The following is a 21,751-nucleotide window of genomic DNA, read 5'->3' on the forward strand; positions in this document are numbered from 1 at the left end:
TCACCAATCAGAGTCCCAAGGTTCATGAGGAGGAGATTTGTAGCTTCTACGCGATAACATTTTCTTGAAGGTCAATGGTGTAGATTTTGTGATGGACGAGGTTGTTCTAGGGAGTATTTTTGGAGTGCCTACTGAAGGGCTTTCATCCATTGAAGGGACCTTTTCTCCTTACTTTAGAAGAGTCATTCTGAAGGATCAGGCTATGCAGTAGGGGGAACGGGTGCACAAGAAGGCCCTCCTTCCAGGGTATCAACTTATGTTTGAAATGAAGTTCTTGCTTCCACGTGCAGAAAGGTGCTCAATTGCTTCAAAAGCATACATGTTCCTCATGGAAGCTCTGGTTTCATACACCACCATCAATCTGCCAGGTATTATGATTGAACATATGAAGAAGGTGGCAGACTTCAAGGACGGAAACCATGGTTTGCCTTATGAGTTCTTGCTCACTAAAATGTTTGAATTCTTCAAAGTCCCTTTGGGAAGAGCATCAGTGGGAACTCACAAGGAAACCTTCTCAAATACAACCTTGGAGGAATATGAGTGTATTTACAAGAAAGGGGATGCTGGCAGCAATTCCACTATTTCTCAATTGATTGATGCCCAGAATGCTGCAAATGAGGAAATAAGGAGGTCGAAGGCACGGAATGCCATTCTTGAAGGGCAGCTTAGTCAGGCCAAGGAGGAACCTGGTTCTAGCAGTACACAAGGCACAAAGGTTGCTCGCCTGACCACTGAAAATGCATACCTGGGAAAACAGGTCGAGGACCTGAAAGAACGGCTGATTAACGATCAAGTCTGCAAATGCTCGAACGGACATTCTTCTCAGAACCCTTGCCTCTTCATCCTTCCCTCCCCCTTCTATTGCCCCTTAAACAGTTCCCTTCCCAGTGTCCAGTTGAATGATGTCTTTCCTACCCTAGTGTTTTTTTTGTTCCTCTGACTGGTACTTTATGTTTTTTTGTGTGTGGATGTTTTTGCAACAATGGTGTTACTACTTTTGATTTCTTCACTTTTAAATTATTGAGCATCTCATCTTTTTCTATGCATGATTATACTCTTGCGCTCTGTTTTTAGCCATGTTGTGTGCACACATGTAGCTTGAGTTAACTTTGTTAAAATTCTTTTTGAATTTACTTGTGTATAATATTTTTATGATGCCAAAAGGGGGAAGAAAATTAAGAGGGGGAATAGGTTCTCAGGTTCTCAAGGGGAACTTCAATTATAAGTTTGTCATCATCAAAAAGGAGGAAATTGTTAAGTTACATACTTTCTTGTATTTTGATGATCTAACAAACTTCATAATAAGAACCAGATTGGGAACCTGTTACACATCCTTAAAGTGCTCAAGAATATCAAGTCTCAAATCTGGCACAAGTTCCAATAACTTGAGTCAAAGAAACGACATAGGGAACAGATGGCCATAAGTTCCTCTAATGACAGTACAATTCAACTCTCTACAGATGTAAAGTCGCTGCACTGTTTCTCTGCACACGCAACAGTGCAACAGTCACTTTATGGAGGATGCCTTGTACCAGATAATTGCATACATCATCCCAATGACCTAATTTGTATATTACCAACATGAGGCAAGGGAAAAACACACACTTGCAAAAACCTAAATCATCAATTCTCTCTCAAGTGTGCTTCCACTTTCAAGTGATTGAAGAACAAAGTAACAACAGAACCAAGGACCAGATCCCAACACTAAGTCTATTATATGTCCTTAGTATTGTTGTATCTTTGTTAGTGTTATCTATTTGTAACTCCTATTCAGCTTACTTAGAAGCATTTTGTAGGAGATCATTCGTAAAACCATAAACCTTGTGTTTGTATTTTGGCAAGAGTTAGTCAAAGTGTATGCTTTGTAATAGAGTTATTACAAAGAGGATTGTAATAGAGTTATTACAAGTAGGTGAGGGATTAAGAGGTTAATTCCTAGATTACAATAGGTTGTAATCTAAAGTTTTCTCAGTTAGTGAAGTTGAAATCCTACGAGTGTAGGTCGTAGTTTCTAATCCCATGAGCTGGGAGTTTTCCACGTACAACTCTAATGTATTGTTGTGTGTGTTCTGTGAGAACTGATAGAGAACAATATTCTCTATACAGTTTGGTGGACCCTTAGTTTACATCATATAGTGTATATCTTATCTGACATTTGGTTCATTATATAAAATAATAGAAACATAGTTTTTGTACATCTGTCCTTCCATGACTATATTTGATTGGGATGCAAAATCGAGAAATAGATCGATCGCATGTCAAGATTTGGGAATAAGCACTCTGATTGATCAGTTATGTTTGAGAAGAGAGGAAATCTCTATTCAAACTCAAAGCATTAGTCTTACAATCATGTTGCTCACAGGAGGCCAACCCTGCATGCCATTTGTCATAGGCGGCTTTCCAGCCATGCCCCATGACCCCTTGGACGCGTCCCGTGGCGTCCTGGAAACCTTCCCAACACCCATCGCCACGGTCGGCCCCGTGGTCTTGGCAGCTCCAAGTGACAAGCGCGCATGTGCCTCTGTCGCCCCACCGATAGCCATTGCCAGTGCCCAGCCACAGGCAGATGCCAACAGCGCCGCGCACGCAAACCCTGCTGCTAAAGACAAAGTTGCTGCCAACGGACTTGTTTCTGTTCTGTAGAAGACTAAGTCCTTTTAATTGTAAATATAGAGTAGTTTTACTGCATTTTCTTTAAGTGTGATTTTCCAGCTTTCATAGATCTAGTCATGTAAATTTGGTTTATTTTTTTTAAGTATTATTGAGGGGGACCAAGCAATCAAACTTTCAAGCAAGCAAACAATTCTCTGTACTGGTTTCTTTCCCCCCCGACACCGTTTTTTTCTTTTCTGTAATAGCTTTCATTCAATGCAATCAAGCTTTCTTTCATTCTCTATTCTCTTTTTTACTCTCTCTCAATTGATCACGACATTGGTTTTTCTGTACGGCACTGACAATCTAGTCTAGCGTATGGAGGGGACCTCAGTTGGCGGACAACAATCGCACTAACATCGGTTGCTTAGCCTGGTAAAATACGAAGCCATCAAGGCTGGTGAAGATGCCCTCGAGACATGGGCAGAACTCAAGGCAGCCATACGCCTACAGTTCTTCCGCGAAAATGTTGAGTACAATGCTAGGAGAAAGCTACGGGAGCTCCGCCAGACCAAATCAATGCGGGATTACGTGCGGCAATTCTCTGCGCTCATGATGAACATCCGCAACATGGGGGACAAAGAAAAACTCTTCGCCTTCCTGGAAGGGTTGAAACCTTATGCCCACATGGAGTTGCAAAGACAAAGGGTAGACACGTTACCTAAGGCAATCCAAGCAGCAGAGTGCCTTGGGGAATATCAAGTGGAAGCCCGGAAGGACAGGCCTCAATAGCCTGTCCGAGGAGGATACAAAGGAGGCCCTCCGAACACTGGTGGCCCTAGCAGAAGTGGAGGAGACCGCAGTGCAACAAAATCTAAGGCTCCCTCCTCAGGCAGTACTAGCGTTGCATCTAACAACAATGATCGGGGGAGGAAACCCTCCTCTGTATGCCATCATTGCGGTGGACCACATTGGAATAATGAATGCCCACATGCACAAATGAACACCCATCAAGCTTTTGAGGATGGGACGGATGATGATGCCGATGATGTGGACCAAACCAAACTAGTAGGTGCATTCAATGCCATTGTTGGCTCTATTTCTGAGCCCCTAGCGGGAACCAGTGCTGGTATCCGTAAGAAGAAGGACCCTTGTCCAATCGCTAAGAAAGGGAAATAGAAGGCGAAGGAGAGGATTCCTCCTCATCAAGAGAAGACCTTAATGTTTGTTGATATGAAGGTAAATGGCAAACCCATTCGAGCGATGATAGACACGAGTGCTACCCACAACTACTTAGCCTCGACTCAGGTAGAGCGCCTTGGCCTAGTTATAGGAAAGGGCAAAGGTTGTGTCAAGGCTATCAACTCACCACCTCAACCAGTGGGTTGAATAGCCAAAGAAGTACCAGTGAAACTTGGCCCTTATGAAGGAAAGTTCAACCTGCGCGTGGTGATCATAGATGGCTTCGAGTTGATAGTGGGGTTGGAATTCTTGAGATAGACCAATACCATGCCCGCACCGTATGCAGGCTTGTTACTGATGATGGGAGAAAATGGGGCCAAGCCCTGCATTATTCCGTGCATTCACATGAAGATGGACACCGAGAACATCTCGGCCTTGCAGTTCAAGAAGGGGGTAAAAAGACATGAACCCACGTTCCTGGCTACCCTCTGCATGGAAGATATAGAATGCTCCTCGGGTCCCATTCCTACACTCGTAAAGGAGTTGCTTCTGGAATTTGAAGACATCATGCCACAAGACATGCCAAAGCGTCTTCCGCCTAGGTGAACTGTGGACCATGAGATTGATTTGGTGCCGGGTGCAAAGCCACCTATCCGGGCGCCGTACAGAATGTCACAACCCGAACTCACCAAGCTTTGGAGACAATTGACAGAAATGCTAGACACAGGGATCATCGTGCCCTCCAATTCCCCATACAGGTCCCCTGTGCTATTCCAAAAGAAACATGATGTTAGTTTACGACTCTGCGTGGATTACCGGGCTCTAAACAAAATCACCATGAAAAACAAGTACCCTATTCCGCTAATGGCAGACTTGTTTGATAGACTGGGTGGTGCGACGATATTCACCAAAATAGACCTGAGGACAGGTTATTGGCAAGTTCGGATTGCAGAGGGTGATGAGCACAAGACGACCTGTGTGACAAGATATGGGTCGTACAACTTCCTGGTTATGCCCTTTGGCTTGACTAACGCCCCAGCCACATTTTGCACCTTGATCAACCAAGTCTTCCGAGAATACATTGATGAATTCGTCGTGGTTTATTTGGATGACATTGTGGTATATAGCCAGACACTGGAAGAACACCTGGAGCACTTGCGGAAGGTCCTAGCCCGATTGCGGGAGCACAAATTATATGCGAAGCTATCCAAGTGCTCCTTTGCTCAGAAACAAATTGACTTCCTCGGACATGTCATCGAGGAAGGGCGGATCGAGATGGACCAGCAGAAGATTCAGGCCATCACAGAATGGCCGCCTCCTAAGGATATCCACGCCTTGAGGTCGTTCCTTGGCCTATGCAACTTCTATCGGCGTTTTGTGAAAAGTTACTCCCTCATTGCGGTGCCACGGACAGAACATCTCGAGAAGGTCATACCGTGGGATTGGGGCCCCAAGTGAGCAGAGGCCTTCAACGCATTAAAAATGGCTATGTCTAGTAGCCGAGTCTTGGCCCTCCCTGACTTGGCCAAGCCATTCAAAGTACAAACGGATGCCTCCGACTATGCACTTGGTGGAGTATTGCTACAAGAAGGGCATCTCGTAGCATACGAGAGCCAGAAACTGAAGGATCCAGAGCGGTGCTATGCCGCCCATGAGAAAGAATTATTGGCTATCGTTCATTGCTTATGCCTTTGGAGGCATTATCTACTGGGAGCCCTATTCGTGGTCAAGACAGACAACACAGCCGTTAGCCATTTCATGACCCAGCCAAAGCTAAATGGTCGACAGGCTAGGTTGTAGGAACTCCTAGCGGAATTTCACTTCAACCTAGAGTACCGAAGTGGGAAGACCAATCATGTTGCTGATGCGCTCAGTCGGAGAGCTGATCTAGCATCGGTGTGTGTACTCGCCGCCCTAAGGGGAAGCGAAGTAACCACCACCATAAAAGACCAGATATAGGATCTACTCATCAAGGATCCTGCTATACAGTATTTGGTTGATTTGGTAGGACAGGGCAAGACTCGCCAGTTCTACACCGAAGATGGTTTCCCGAAACTGAAAGGGAACCAACTTTATGTTCCTAAAGGAGGAGATCTACGAAGGGCTCTTCTGGCGGAATGCCACGATACTTTGTGGGTCGGTCATATCGGTGAGGAACGCACCATGGCATTGCTTCACCGTGCATATTATTGGCCTCAAATGGACGATGACGTCGCTCAGTATGTGAAGACTTGTCTAGTATGCCAGAAGGATAAGTCAGACCGCTTGACGCAGGCAGGGCTCTTGGAACCACTAGCTATCCCAAAAAGACCTTGGGAAAGCGTTTCCCTGGACTTCATCACCGGATTGCCCATGGTCGGAGATCTCACAACTATCTTGGTTGTGGTGGATCAGTTTTCCAAGTATGCTACCTTTATAGCATCCCCACAATATATATCAGCAGAAGATACAACTCGACTCTTCTTCTCTTATATCGTCAAATATTGGGGCCTACCTAAAGACATTGTTAGTGATCGCGACTCACGCTTCACTAGCAATTTTTGGACCCAACTCTTTAAGTGTCTCGGGTCAAAATTGAGTCATAGCTCAAGTTTTCATCCGCAATCGGATGGCCAGACGGAGCGATTCAATGGCATGCTAGAGGAATATCTCCGGCACTTTGTGACCGGATCACAGAAGAACTGGGTGAAGCTTCTGGATGCTGCTCAACTATGTTTCAATTCACAAAAGAGCTCAAGTACTAACAAAAGCGCTTTTGAAATTGTTACCGGACAGCAACCGCTACTCCCACACACTGTGAACGAACCAAACATGTCAAAATCTCTTCGGGCTACTAGCTTCTCAAAAGAATGGAAGCAAAATTTGGAGATAGTGCGGAGCTATCTTGTCAAAGCCCAAAAGCGGATGAAGAGGCATGCTGATCAAAATCGCCGCTTTGTTGAATACCAAGTGGGAGACAAAGTGATGGTCAAAATCCCAAAGCGGTACTTGTTTGCAGGGGTCCATGACCCTCGCCTATTGCAAAAATATATTGGACCCTTGTCCATTAAAAGGTGCATTGGGAAAGTTGCATACCGGGTGGATACCCCAGCTTGGTGGAAAATCCATCATGTTTTCCATGTCAGTCTCCTAAAACCTTTTCGGGAAGATATGGAGGATCCTTCACTAAGCCAACTCATAATACCAAGTATTCGAGGTCCCAATTTAACCGGGAAAAGGCGTGCTAAAACTATTCTTGATGATTGAGTGATTCACGCCTCAAGAAAAGATCACCACGAGTTCTTGGTGAAATGGCAGGGATGTGATGCAGAGGAGAATACTTGGGAGAGGGGAACAAACCTCAAAGCCTACAAGAGCCTGATTGATGATTACCTTACAAGGAAGGCGCCGAGGATGTCGCCAACTCAGGTGGGGGAGAATGTCATGGGCGGCTTTCCAGCCACCATGACCCCTTGGACACGCCCCGTGGCTTCCTGGCAAGCTTCCCAACGCCCATCGCCACTGTCGGCCTCGTGGTCTCGGCAGCTCCAAGTGACAAGTGCACATGTGCCTCTGTCACTCCACCGATAGTCATCGCCAGCGCCCAGCCACAGGCAGATGCCAATAGCACCGTGCGCGCAGACCCTGATGCTAAAGACAAAGTTGCTGCCAACGAACTTGTTTCTGCTTTGTAGAAGACTAAGTCCTTTTCATTGTAAATATAGAGTAGTTTTACTGCATTTTCTTTAAGTGTGATTTTCCAGCTTTCATAGATCTAGTCATGTAACTTTGGTTTATTTTTTTTAAGCATTATTGAGGGGGACCAAGCAATCAAACTTTCAAGCAAGCAAACAATTCTCTGTACTGGTTTCTCTCCCCCCCGACACCGTGTTTTTTTTCCTGTAATAGCTTTCATTCAATATAATCAAGCTTTCTTTCATTCTCAATTCTCTTTTCTGCTCTCTCTCAATTGATCACGACATTGGTTTTTCCGTACGGCACTGACAATCTAGTCTAGCGTATGGAGGGGACCTCAATTGGAGGACAACAATCGCACTAACATCGGTTGCTTAGCCTTATGTCGCCCTTCCAAGGAACTTCAGGAAGGCACCGTGTAACAGTTGGTATCAGAGCCTAGGCTCGACATCGGACGAGTCATTACATTGCAATTACCACCATTTCTGACCATGGTGAATTATGGGGATCGCATCGCGACCCTTGAGGGAACGGTTGACGCATTACGGCCCATGGTGGAAATGGTGCTTGACCTAAAGACCAGCCTAGTGCAAAGGTTGGATGACCTGGACCGCAGACTGATCCAGGCCGAAGTTGACATAGAAAACATCAGTCGCGACTCTGAAGGAGACCAGCAAATGGCAGCCACAGAGGCAGCCAAAATTTTTGGTAAATTCAAGGTCCTCCAACAGGAGCGGACCTAGGATTTAGCCAACAGGGCATAAGAGGCAGACAGGGTGACTGCCATGCAACAAACTATAGACAACTTGACAGGCCAGCTCAACGTTGTCAATGCTACTTTACAAGGCCTGCTTCGAAGAGGTAGAAACCAAATCGGTATTGTGAACCTCACCCTGTGGCCCAAAAACTGAAAATTCCTGAGCCAAAGCCATATAGTGGAGCTCGGAATGCCAAAGAAGTGAAAAACTTCATCTTCGACATCGAGCAATACTTCGATGCCGTGGGGGGACCTAGAAGAAGCTAAGAAGGTAGCAACTGCTACCATATATCTTCAGGGTGATGCCAAACTCTGGTGGCGGGTGAAATACAAAGCCATCAAGGCTGGTGAAGATGCCCTCGAGACATGGGCAGAACTCAAGGCAGCCATACGCCTACAGTTCTTCCGCGAAAATGTTGAGTACAATGCTAGGAGAAATCTACGGGAGCTCCGCCAGACCAAATTAGTGCGGGATTACGTGCGGCAATTCTCTGCGCTCATGATGAACATCCGCGACATGGGGGACAAAGAAAAACTCCTCACCTTCTTGGAAGGGTTGAAACCTTATGCCCGCATGGAGTTGCAAAGACAAAGGGTAGACACGTTACCTAAGGCAATCCAAGCAGCAGAGTGCCTTGGGGAATATCAAGTTGAAGCCCGGAAGGACAGTCCTCAACAGCCTGTCCGAGGAGGATACAAAGGAGGCCAGCCGAGCACTGGTGGCCCTAGTAGAAGTGAAGGAGACCGGAGTGCAACAAAATCTAAGGCTCCCTCCTCAGGCAGTACTAGCATTGCATCTAACAACAATGATCGGGGGAGGAAACCCCCCTTAGGAAGCCGTCATTGCGGTGGACCACATTGGAATAATGAATGCCCACATGCACAGATGAACACCCATCAAGCTTTTGAGGATGGGACGGATGACGATGCTGATGATGCGGACCAAACCAAACCAGTAAGTGCATTCAATGCCATTGTTGGCTCTATTTCTGAGCCCCTAGCGGGAACCAGTGCTGGTATCCGTAAGAAGAAGGACCCCTGTCCAATCGCTAAGAAAGGGAAAAAGAAGGCGAACGAGAGGACTCCTCCTCATCAAGAGAAGACCTTAATGTTCATTGACATGAAGGTAAATGGCAAACCCATTCGGGCGATGATAGACACGGGTGCTACCCACAACTACTTAGCCTCGACTCAGGTGGAGCGCCTTGGCCTAGTTATAGGAAAGGGCAAAGGTCGTGTCAAGGCTATCAACTCACCACCTCAACGAGTGGGTGGAATAGCCAAAGAAGTACCAGTGAAACTTGGCCCTTATGAAGGAAAGTTCAACCTGTGCGTGGTGATCATAGATGACTTCGAGTTGATAGTGGGGTTGGAATTCTTGAGACAGACCAATACCATGCCCGCACCGTATGCAGACTTGCTACTGATGATGGGAGAAAATAGGGCCAAGCCCTGCATTATTTCGTGCATTCCCATGAAGATGGCCGCCGAGAACATCTCGGCCTTGTAGTTGAAGAAGGGGGTAAAAAGACATGAACCCACGTTCCTGGCTACCCTCTGCATGGAAGATATAGAACACTCCTCGGGTCCCATTCCTACACTCATAAAGGAGTTGCTTCTGGAATTTGAAGACATCATGCCACAAGACATGCCAAAGCGTCTTCCGCCTAAGCGAACTGTGGACCATGAGATTGAGTTGGTGCCGAGTGCGAAGCCACCTGTCCGGGCGCCGTACAGAATGTCACATCCACATGTTAGTTCCCCGTATTTCTCCCTGTATCTCTCTAGCTCATCATAACTATTCCTCCGCCACTGAGGGCTATGGTCTAGTGATAAGAATAACATGTGATATGTGGATTAGAATGTATGTCACGAGTTGGAACCCTCTTGCAGGGATTTCACAATTATACGAATAAAAAGTGTTTTGGGATTAAGAAGGGGTATGGTATAGCTCCTGTTTCTAGTGCTAATTTATAAGTCATGTGCCTATTATTTTGATGATTTAACAAACTTCATATGAGAACCTGATAGGGAACCTGATACAACTAGCCTCTCCGCGTTCAAAACAACAAGTCAAATTCTGGCACAAGTTTCAATGAAATCTGTTAAGGGAATAGCAGAGGGAACAAATAGATATCAGTTTCTTCGGTCACAGTACAAGTCAACTCTTACAACTGTTAAAGCTGTTGCACTGCACACGCAACAGTACATCAGCACTGTTGAAGCATGTTATGTACCGGACACTCCCTTACATCATCCTTTATAACCTCACTTATATATTATCAACACGAGGCAAGGGATTACACACACTTGCAAAACCTAAATATCATTTACTCTCAAGTGTGCAGCCGCATTCATTCTCCCAGAGGCATTGAAGAACAAAACAACAATATAACGAAGGACCAGATCCCAACATTGATTACATCGTATGTCATTAGTATTGTTGTGCCTTTGTTTATGTTATTCATTTGATATAACTCCTACTCAGCTTAATTAGAAGCATCTCATAGGACACTTTGTAAACTATAAATTGTGTGGTATTGTTGACTAGAGTTAGTCAAGTGGTTAGCTTTCTAATAGAGTTATTACAAAGATGCTTGCAATATAATTATTGTAAGTAAGTGAGGGATCAAGAGTTTAATTCCTTGGTTACAATAGGTTGTAATCTAAAGTTGCTCAGTTAGTGAAGTTGAAATCCTACAAGTGTAGGTCGTGGTTTTAATTCCGTGAGCTGAAAAATTTTCACGTAAATGTCATTGTGTTATTTATTTACTGTTGTATTCTGTGGGAACTGATAGAGAACAACCAGATTTTCTCTACAGTTTGATGGACTCTTAGTTTACATCACTAATACTATAAAAAAAAATTATTCTTGGTTAATCAAATGGTACCATGTTGACTCAGTCGCTAGATTCATCTAATGTGCGGCATTTTCCGAATGCTGAATTTTTACATTGAAAATGCATCCAAGTATTTGTCAGCTGTTATATTCTTTTGTTCTGTATGTCACTAAAAGTAGAAGCTGTGAGTTGTGATTCCTAAATAATGATATACATAATGGTGAAATAATAATTAGGAAGATTATGGTTTGAATTTTCAGAAGTAATATTACATATCATGTATATATTTCAAGTACGTATCTACTTGGTAAAATGCATCGTAGAAGGCAATAAATTCATTACATTATACCGATAGTTTAGCTGGACCATTCTTTTGCACGGACCAAACTCCTCTCTATTTTTTACTCTCTCCGTTATTCCAAGTTCCTCTTTAGATTTGCGACACTTGTCCAAATATTGACTTAACTAAATAATAGCTTTAATCATGATTAATAAATTAGTACATAATTACCAAAAAAATAGATTAGTAGATATTACCATTATTTTAGGAAAAAGATACACTCATCTTCTTTTAAATAAATTATTTTTCTTTTAAAACTAATATTTTACATTAATAAAATTTCGATGTTTGAAAAAAGGGTAGGGTATGACTATATGACAATTGTATTTCGTAGTCGATCATTTCAGGCGAGAAATGCTTGGATACACGCTGCAGTAACTTTTTTAGTTTAGGTGGAAAAACTCAATTCAAAAAAATTAAATAAGAAGATGCAATACCTTAAAATCATAGGTGGCAAAGTTAAACTTTAGTATAATTATATTGAATATATGCACATAAGCTAAAACAAGTATTTTATTTAATTACCTTCATTTGCTTAGATAATTTTATCGTAAAATATTCTATGAACTCGTCTTATTAAAATGCAATTCTAAGTATAAATGGACAAGTTTTTAATGGTTGGCAAAATCTTATAAGACGAAGATCTTTTACCAAAGACAGTACTTCTTTCCAAGTTTAATGGGTAAATCAACTTTTTTAACCATAGTTAAAACTATTATTTGATTAAATAAATATGGGCGTTTGACATTGTAACGATCCGATAGGTCGTTTTGAGTACTAACCCTTGTATCCGTATTCCGAGACCTCTTGTAGCTTCTTTTGATGTTTATCGATTTGCGTGCGTGGTCCGTGTTGTTTTCCGAAAAGCTTTTACGTAAAATTTTGAAGAAATTATAATTTTTGGCCTAAAATGGAACTTGAGTTGACCACGATCAATAATTTTGGTAAACGACATCGGATCAGTGTTTTGACGATTCCGGTAGGTTCGTATGATATTTTTGGACTTGTTCGCACGTTTGGTTGGGGTCCGGGGTGACCTGAGCGTGTTTCAGCGCATTATGTGAAAGATTGTGAAAATGAGTTTTTGTAACGACCCGACCGGCCGTTTTGAGTATTACAACTCCGTTTCCCCATTTACTGCTCAAATTGGGCTTTACAGTTATTGTGTGACTTGCCGGGATAATTGGTTCGGGTTCGGTGAGGTTTTGGAATGAATTAGAACACTTAGTTCTAAGGTTTAAAGCTTAAGTTAAAATAGTGACCGGATGTCGACTTATGTGTAAACGACCTCGGAATTTAATTCTGATGATTCCAATAGTTTCGTATGGTGATTTTGGACTTAGGAGCATATCCGAAAAATTATTTAGAGGTCTGTAGTGGAATTAGGCTTGAAATGCCAAAAGTTAATTTTTTGGGAAGTTTGACTGGGGGGTTGACTTTTTGATATCGAGGTCGGAATTTGATTCTGGAAATTGAAATAGCTTCGTTATGTCATTTATGACTTGTGTGCAAAATTTGAAGTCATTTCGGATTGATTTGATGTATTTCGGCACAAGATATAGAGTTTGAAAGTTCAAAGTTCATTAGGCTTGAATTGAGGTGCGATTAATAGTTTTAGCGTTGTTTGATGTGATTCGAGGCATCGACTAAGTTCGTATGATGTTTTAGGACTTGTTGGTATAATTGGTTGAGGTCCCGAGGGGGCTCAGATGAGTTTTGGGGTGGTTTCGGACCATTTCTAGGCCATTTTTAGTTGCTGGTTTCTATCTACAGAGGTGTGCATCGCGATCGCGAACATTGGGTCGCGTTCGCGAAGAGCAAACAGCAGTTTGGAACCTTATGAATCGCGATCGCGGAAGCTCTTTCGCGATCGCGTAGAACAAAATCTCTGCTGCACTGACCCGACTTTGGAAGGTTATATCTCACAATCTATAAAAAATTTGAAAATGATCCAAAACTAAAAGTTGTATCTCTTGATGTCTAGTTTTCATAAATGTGAACCATTTGTCATTTGGAGTTGTGTATAAAAACTTATGGTAGATACACTATAGGCTATCTGGGAACAATTTAAAAATCTCTATTGCATAGGGTTGACTTTGGAAGCTTATATCTAATAATCTATAAGGAATTGCTGCGTATTGGTGCACGGATAGCACGGGTGGTGGCTCTGATGTTATATTGGTTCGGTATGTCTGTGGAACAAATATGTTTAGTAATATAAGGTCATTGGACCGGGAATGGGTACTATCGGGTTTGAAACGGTATATTCAGGAGGATAATATTGAAATTCGGCTTAGAAAGTGATTATGGTTCTGGTTGGGGCGAGAGAGCTCCATGACTTGTTGATCTGATAAGGGGTCCTGAGATTTCTGCGTGTTTCTTTTATTATCAACAGTGTACGAAGGATTTGGGATGAAGTTTGGTTCGATATAGGGTTTAATACTAGTACTTGGTTGGTTTTGGAGTAGTTACTGTGATCAGGAATGGTGCTACGAGCATGCGAGTTATGTAATATGCTGGGTGATTATATCCGTTGTTATAGTTATAGCTCGATGCAGCTTGTTCGGACTTATACAGTGTGTAGATGTGAGATCCAGGTCTTGAAAAGAATTTTGGATGTTAGAAATTTTGCTCCATAGGTTTTGGGCTAAGGTTAGATTAACAATTTTCAGTTATATTGTATGGTCAGGCCTATGTAGAATAGGGTGACGTGAGATCAACCCGAGTACATGTGTGGTAAGATGGAACAGTGATTTGATGGCTTGGAAACAACTCTTGGCACGTTCGAGGACGAACATATGTTTAAGTGGGCGAAAATGTAACGACCCGACCGGTCGTTTTGAGTATTACGACCCCGTTTACCCATTTACTACTCAAATTGGGCTTTACAGTTGTTGTGTGACTTGCCGGGACAATTGGTTCGGGTCCGGTGAGGTTTTGGAATGAATTGAAACACTTAGTTCCAAGGTTTAAAGCTTAAGTTGTATCTCTTGGTGTCTAGTTTTCAGAAATGTAAACCATTTGTCATTTGGAGTTGTGTATAAAAACTTATGGTAGATACACTATAGGCTGTCTGGGAAGAATTTGAAAATCTCTATTGCATAGGGTTGACTTTGGAAGCTTATATCTAATAATCTATAAGGAATTAGGAGATGAGAAACAAATAAAAGTTATAGTCCTCGGTGTCTAGTTTTCAGAAAGTTAAACTAAGTGCAATTTGGAGTTTTGTACAAAACGTTATGACCATTATACTAGAGGCTGTCTGGAATAGTTGAGGAGTTTGTTCTACGCGATCGCGAAGCATTTTCTGCGATTGCGAAGAGCTATTTTGGGGCTGAAAATTTTTGTGCTTCGCGATCGCGAAGAGTAAATGCCTGAATAGAAGATATATTTCGAGGTTTCAGCCATTTTAACACATTTGGAGCTATGGAGCTCGGATTGAAGCGATATTTGAGGCGATTTTCACCATATGGATTGGGATAAGTGATTCTAACTCGGTTTTGGTTAAATTACACAAATCTATTATTATTTTTATTAACAAATTAGTATTTTGGGTTGAAAATAGTAGAAAAATTCATAGACTTTAATTGAGAATTTGAAGGCCGAGTTGTGGTCGGATTTGAGTAATTTTTGTATGGTTGGACTCGTAGTTGAATGGGGGTTCGGATTTTGTGAGTTTTATCGAATTCTAAGATGTGGGCCCCACAGATAATTTTTGGGGCGTAATTTCATATTTTTGGAAAATATTAATATTTTGATATGGAATTAATTCCTAGAATTTTTGTGAGCTGAATCAAATTAATTGTACTAGATTCGAGCCATTTGGAAGTTGATACGTGCATAATGGGATTTTTGGAGCATTGTTTAGCTTGCTCGGCATTGGATTTGGCTTGTTCGAGGTAAGTAACTCTTCTAATCTTGGAGTTGAGGGTATGAACCCTGAATATATGTATTTCGTAAATTGTTGGGAGGTGACGCACATGCTAGGTGACGGGCGTGTGGGCGTGCACTAAAAAAATTGTGACATAATTGTTTATGTAGAATTTTGTAGTTAAATGATCTTGGCATTTTCCATGCGATTTTATGAGTTAAAGAAATTGTGCTGAAAAGCATATTAAAAATCATGTGGAGGCTATGTGCCAGTATTATTGGGACCCACGGAGGTCATATTGTTGTGAAATATTTATTTTAAAATGAAAATTCAAACTCAGTCATATTCATTTCATTGCATATCATATCTCAGTCTCTTTTGTTATTTATTGATACATCATATCATCATTTTTGGGCTATTCTCATGACATTTTGAGCCCATGAAAGAGAGACTAGAGAGATTGATGATTGAGGGAGGCCGAGATCCTGATTGTGAGGATATTTTTAGGATCGGATTGCACACCGCAGTAGGCCATGTTGGCTTTATATATATTATACTATTGCACGTGAGTTGGCCGTGCGGATCTATATATTATACTATTGCACGTGAGTTGGCCGTGCAGATCCGGATATTATTATAGCACGTGAGTTGGCCGTGCGGATCCATATATTATTATTGCACGTGAGTTGACCGTGCAGCACGTGATTGGCCGTGCGGATCCTTATATTATTATTGCACGTGAGTTGGCCGCGTAGCAAGTGAGTTGGCTGTGCGGATCCAGATATTTATATTATGGCACGTTAGTTGTCCGTGCAACACGTGAGTTGTCCGTGCTTATAGCGCTTGGGCTGTAGGAGCCCCTCATGAGTCTGTACACCCCCAGTGAGCGCAGTCGGCTATAAACAGGGATCGTACTGCACGCCACAGCAGGTATTGTATAGCGCTGAGTGATTGAGTGTGCTGAGCACAGTGAGAGAGAATGTGAGATAATGAGATTGAGTACTCTGAGAGTGTGAGTACATGAGTACAATCTCTGAGATACATTGCATTGACATGCACACATGACATATATGCATAGAGATGTGTTTTCCTCATGCTGTACGGTATCACATTATTCATGATTTCTCACATATGTTGACAGATGGGCATAGTGATGTATTTGTTTTACACTGGTTATCTGGAAAGAAAATGAGATATTTTATTTATTATTGAAAGGATTTTGGAAAAATTTCTGTATTCAAACTTATTCACATTTTTGGTAACTTTGGCAATAGATTTGGATTTTCACTGATGTACTTGAAAGGAAGAACTATTATTGCTGAAATCATGAGGTGACTGAGCATTTTATCTCTGAGTTACTTCTGGTATTATTTGCTTTATGCTGTTGTGGATTGTTGTGGACTATTGGTTTTGGACCCGACCTTGGTGGAAGCTCGTCACTATTTTCAACCTACGGCTAGGTTTGTTACTTACTCAGTACATGGGGTCGGTTGTACTGATACTACACTTCTGCACATTTCGTGCAGATGTTGGCTGTTGTTGTTGTTGTGCTCGATGGTTGCGGGATTTGAAGATGTACCTGCGTTCTTATTGTAGCTGGCTCTTGTTCAGGGTAGCCTTAGATTTATAAAAGCTCTGTTTATGTATTATTCTAACAGACTATGTATTTATTTTATTTTCGCTTTGTATACTCTATTCTTAGAAGCTCATGATTTGTACTACCAGTTCTTGGGAAAATGCATTGGTTTTAGATATTTTATTTTAAATAATTATCATTGTAATTGAATAGTTGGTAATTGGCTTACCTAACGGGTTGTGTTAGGTGCCATCACGACTAGTTGGATTTTTGGGTCATGACAAGGTGGTATCAGAGCTCTAGGTTCATAGGTTCTACAAGTCATGAGCAAGTGTCTAGTAGAGTCTTGCGGCTCAGTATGATGACGTCCATACTTATCTTTGATAGGCTACAGGGCATTTAGGATATATACTTCCCATCTTTCCTTCTTTATCGTGCGGAATTGATTCAGCTTGAGACATAACTCTTTGAATTCCTTTCACGTATTCGTATGCGCACAGGAGCGCTCGATATCAGCTGTGCATCGCTGGCTTGTGATTCTATGAACGAGGGTCGAGGTGAGTATTTTGTGTTTTGGTGATGGGCCAACCTGGAGGACTTTAGGCCATGGTTAGACCGTAGCTTGAGCTCGGTAGCTTCAGTTGTAACCTATACAATTGGACTCATATGTCCGGTAATGACCCTATAATGGAATTTGTGGCTCGATGAGTGGTGGAATGGCTTTGTGATGAGTATGATGTAACTGCGGGATGTGTTAAGACGATTTGAATGTGACGAGAAGTGTTTCCTCGAAATGTAAAGGAAGGCCATTGGGTGCTTGATTTTCATTTTGATGTGACGTACAGTCTCTAGTGTGAATGTTTTGAAGGATCTTTCACGATGGTTAAATTTTGTGACAGACCAAATTCTCATGTCTTGTTAATGAGTTTGGACTCAGAAAGATTAAGTGATTGTATAGTAATTGTGGTTGCGAAAGGGTATAACAAGATGCCAATTTAAGGCTGAGCAGGTGGGTTATCTCCTGCGGAGTAATCTACGTAGGTGTGTTCCTTATAATGTTGAGTGGAGAGTTTCTTTTCTACCAGCGGAGGGTATGTGTTGAGATTTGAATTTGAATCTGGTTGAGAAAGTTGAATTGATTGTCAAGAGAAATAAATGCATGCTTAGCGGATGGTTTGGGGTATTTTTTGTGGTTGGTGTTGTATGAGCTTGAGAATAATTTTGTGGCACTGACTACGGTATTATGACAATAATAGGGTATGGGTATTGTGCATTATGGAGTGTTTTAATCTATGGCTTTGAGCCAAGTGGGGGAGCCTGCTATAGACAAATCAATTAATGGGTATGTGTCAAATTTTGGTTGGGTCTAAAGTATACTTGAGAATCAGTGATGACTTGTAGAGGTGGAGTTCGAAAATGACTCGAATAAGGAAAGTACCTGGTTATGGATTATATTTCACGGATGAGTATATGAGAAACAAATCGTGGGATGAGTGAGTTGTTATTGGTGAATGATGTAGTGTGCATGGAGTATGAATTTGGTATGTGGCGTTAAAGTAAAGTTACTTCTTTGAGTATTGTGGTGCCAATGGGGCACGTGTCTTTTGGCCCATTTGGGCGGTGCAATTAGATGTGAGCAAAGTGGGTGACTCCCGAGAAAAATTCCAGTGGGTTTGAGAATTATATATAACAATTGAGAATGTTTCCGGACTTATGTATGGATAAAAAAAATTTGAGATTTGCGTTTGATGGTGCCTGGACTTGTGAAAATTCTATATGACTATGGATTCTACATTTTTGTATAAGGAAGGTAAGAAGAACAATTTCTAATTCACAAAAGGTATTCTCAGAATGAGTGTTATAGTTGTGGTATATTTTGAAGGTGCTTAAGAAGAATACAGTTGCTTATGGGCCGTAGGGCGTTGTGGTTCAATGCTAAGGTTTGTAGGTCTTGATTATGTGCAAATGGATTCCAAAGTATTATTGATGGTTTGTACCGGTGTGGAGAACATGTTGTGTATCGTGATTTCCTCCTGGAAAGAAGCAAGAGAAAGGTTTCTAACTAAAAGGGTATGTAAATTATTGGTGACTCAAAGTTGATAATGGGATTCTTGTGCTTGTCACATGATGGCATAATAGATGTGGTGTGTTGTGTGGGATTAAGGTTGGCGTGTGCAAGGTCATGGTTTGGCTTTGAAAGGGAGGTCATAAGTTCTTCGAGGGCATAAATAGTTTTCTATGTTTAGATGAATGCTATAGCTATTTGGTATTGCGTGAGTAGAGTGTACATTTCAGAAGGCACACTATGTTTTGAATTATGGATATTTCATAGGTATTGCGGCATTTTCCTGGTTGATCGACTGCTGATGTTTAAATTTTTCCTTGTGGCGCAGAAGAATTTTAGAAATATTCCTCGTGGGATGATCGTGTATGAGAGATGTGTTAGACATTCGGGCGGTGGAGATGGGACCAGAAATGGTGGCGTGTGTTCTATGGATTTGGAGACTAGGAGTTGTCAGGAACAAATTGTTTCATGGTTGTGGATTGTGAAGTTGTGGTCGGAGCTATCCAGATGATAGAATGTATTATGATTCAGTCATTATGGAGTTTCGGAGGGATTTTTATCTATTTGTGGATAACCAGAGTGATTTGGGGGTCCATTGATAGGCCCAATTAGGATGTGTATTCTACACCGAGCCGGGATGGTTGGCTCCATACTGCTATTGTTGAGGGACGTGCCATTTGGTTGATGTTGAACTTATTCGTGTTCTGAAATGATTTGTGAGTTACTCCTTTATGCTACGAGGAGTTGTGATTCATTGGTTATGTGCACACATAGTGCGGTTTTAATTGGGGGCCTTATGGCGGAATTTGAACAATATGAGCATTTGAGTACATTTGAATTGCTGCGTATTGGTGCACGGATAGCACGGGTGGTGGCTCTGATGTTATATTGGTTCGGTATGTCTGTGGAACAAATATGTTTAGTAATATAAGGTCATTGGACCGGGAATGGGTACTATCGGGTTTGAAACGATATATTCAGGAGGATAATATTGAAATTCGGCTTAGAAAGTGATTATGGTTCTGGTTGGGGCGAGAGAGCTCCATGACTTGTTGATCTGATAAGGGGTCCTGAGATTTCTGCGTGTTTCTTTTATTATCAATAGTGTACGAAGGATTTGGGATGAAGTTTGGTTCGATATAGGGTTTAATACTAGTACTTGGTTGGTTTTGGAGTAGTTACTATGATCAGGAATGGTGCTACGAGCATGCGAGTTATGTAATATGCTGGGTGATTATATCCGTTGTTATAGTTATAGCTCGATGCAGCTTGTTCGGACTTATACAGTGTGTAGATGTGAGATCCAGGTCTTGAAAAGAATTTTGGATGTTAGAAATTTTGCTCCATAGGTTTTGGGCTAAGGTTAGATTAACGATTTTCAGTTATATTGTATGATCAGGCCTATGTAGAATAGGGTGACGTGAGATCAACCTGAGTACATGTGTGGTAAGATGGAACAGTGATTTGATGGCTTGGAAACAACTCTTGGCACGTTCGAGGACGAACATATGTTTAAGTGGGCGAAAATGTAACGACCCGACCGGTCGTTTTGAGTATTACGACCCCGTTTACCCATTTACTACTCAAATTGGGCTTTATAGTTGTTGTGTGACTTGCCGGGGCAATTGGTTCGGGTCCGATGAGGTTTTGGAATGAATTAGAACACTTAGTTCCAAGGTTTAAAGCTTAAGTTGTATCTCTTGATGTCTAGTTTTCAGAAATGTAAACCATTTGTCATTTGGAGTTGTGTATAAAAACTTATGGTAGATACATTATAGGTTGTCTGGGAAGAATTTGAAAATCTCTATTACATAGGGTTGACTTTGGAAGCTTATATCTAATAATCTATAAGGAATTGGGAGATGAGAAACAAATAAAAGTTATAGTCCTCGGTGTCTAGTTTTCAGAAAGTTAAACTAAGTGCAATTTGGAGTTTTGTACAAAACGTTATGACCATTATACTAGAGGCTGTCGGGAATAGTTGAGGAGTTTGTTCTACGCGATCGCGAAGCATTTTCTGTGATTGCGAAGAGCTATTTTGGGGCTGAAAATTTTTGTGCTTCGCGATCGCGAAGAGTAAATGCCTGAATAGAAGATATATTTCGAGGTTTCAGCCATTTTAACACATTTGGAGCTATGGAGCTCGGATTGAAGCGATTTTTGAGGCGATTTTCACCATATGGATTGGGGTAAGTGATTCTAACTCGGTTTTGGTTAAATTACACGAATCTATTATTATTTTTATTAACAATTAGTATTTTGGGTTGAAAATAGTAGAAAAATTCATAGACTTTAATTGAGGATTTGAAGGCCGAGTTGTGGTCGGATTTGAGTAATTTTGGTATGGTTGGACTCGTAGTTAAATGGGGGTTCGAATTTTGTGAGTTTTATCGAATTCTGAGATGTGGGCCCCACGGATAATTTTTGGGGCGTAATTTCAGATTTTTGGAAAATATTAATATTTTGATATGGAATTAATTCCTAGAATTTTTGTGAGCTGAATCAAATTAATTGTACTAGATTCGAGCCATTTGGAAGTTGATACGTGCATAATGGGATTTTTGGAGCATTGTTTAGCTTGCTCGGCATTGGATTTGGCTTGTTCGAGGTAAGTAACTCGTCTAATCTTGGAGTTGAGGGTATGAACCCTGAATATATGTATTTCGTAAATTGTTGGGAGGTGACGCACATACTAGGTGACGGGCGTGTGGGCGTGCACTAAAGAAATTGTGACATAATTGTTTATGTAGAATTTTGTAGTTAAATGATCTTGGCATTTTCCATGCGATTTTATGAGTTAAAGAAATTGTGCTGAAAAGCATATTAAAAATCATGTGGAGGCTATGTGCCAGT

The 21,751-nt window shown here is 41.7% G+C and overlaps 1 pseudogene; it reads left to right on the plus strand.

Moving 5' to 3' along the window:
• Nucleotides 1-8,723: 8,723 nt before the first annotated feature.
• The window catches only part of LOC138907550 (uncharacterized), a 31,436-nt pseudogene continuing 18,408 nt past the window's right edge, over nucleotides 8,724-21,751 (plus strand).

This window comes from Nicotiana tomentosiformis, chromosome 3 (genome assembly GCF_000390325.3).
Source record: "Nicotiana tomentosiformis chromosome 3, ASM39032v3, whole genome shotgun sequence".
In the NCBI taxonomy this organism is placed as follows: Eukaryota; Viridiplantae; Streptophyta; class Magnoliopsida; order Solanales; family Solanaceae; genus Nicotiana; species Nicotiana tomentosiformis.